This window comes from Mesitornis unicolor, unplaced genomic scaffold (assembly GCF_000695765.1).
Source record: "Mesitornis unicolor isolate BGI_N332 unplaced genomic scaffold, ASM69576v1 scaffold8647, whole genome shotgun sequence".
Taxonomy (NCBI): Eukaryota; Metazoa; Chordata; class Aves; order Mesitornithiformes; family Mesitornithidae; genus Mesitornis; species Mesitornis unicolor.
This window is the reverse complement of record NW_010197069.1, coordinates 1-610: the sequence shown is the minus strand read 5'-3', so window position 1 is coordinate 610 and position 610 is coordinate 1.

Below are 610 nucleotides of genomic sequence, written 5' to 3'. Positions count from 1 at the left end.
AAGAGCGTATCAGAGGTTAGCCATTTTTAGAAATAACAAATTGTGGATGTTTGACACTAACAGGACAGCAAAGCAAAGCTTCGTATGTTTCCTCTATGTATTTACAATATATATTTCAGAGATGTACAGAGGTAACTAATTCTTGATCAACCTGATAGATAAAATTCATTGTTCACAACTGCAAGGTGATGGTGGAGAGAGTGTTGATCTGCCTGAGGGTAGGAAGGCTCTGCAGAGGGACCTGGTGATGTCTAGGTGATCCTGCTCTGGCAGGGAAGTTGAACTGGATAAGCTTTCGAGGTCCCTTCCAACTCCTAAGATTCTGTGATTCTGTGGAGCAATTTAAACTCCCACGGAGGATCCTGAGTGAATCTTGATCACTGTAGCATAAGACGCTGAACAGAAACATCTGTCAGTGCAGAGTGACAATCGAAAAGGCAAGGAGGATATTAACTTCATCTACGGAAGGGAATGGGAACTGTAACTGAAGTTATCACAGGGCCATTGCACACGCACAAGTGGTATGCCAATCCTTGAACACTGCACGGGATTTTCTTATGTATAGAGTTTTTCTGTGATGGGTTTTTTGGTTGTGTCTTTGGTAACAGGG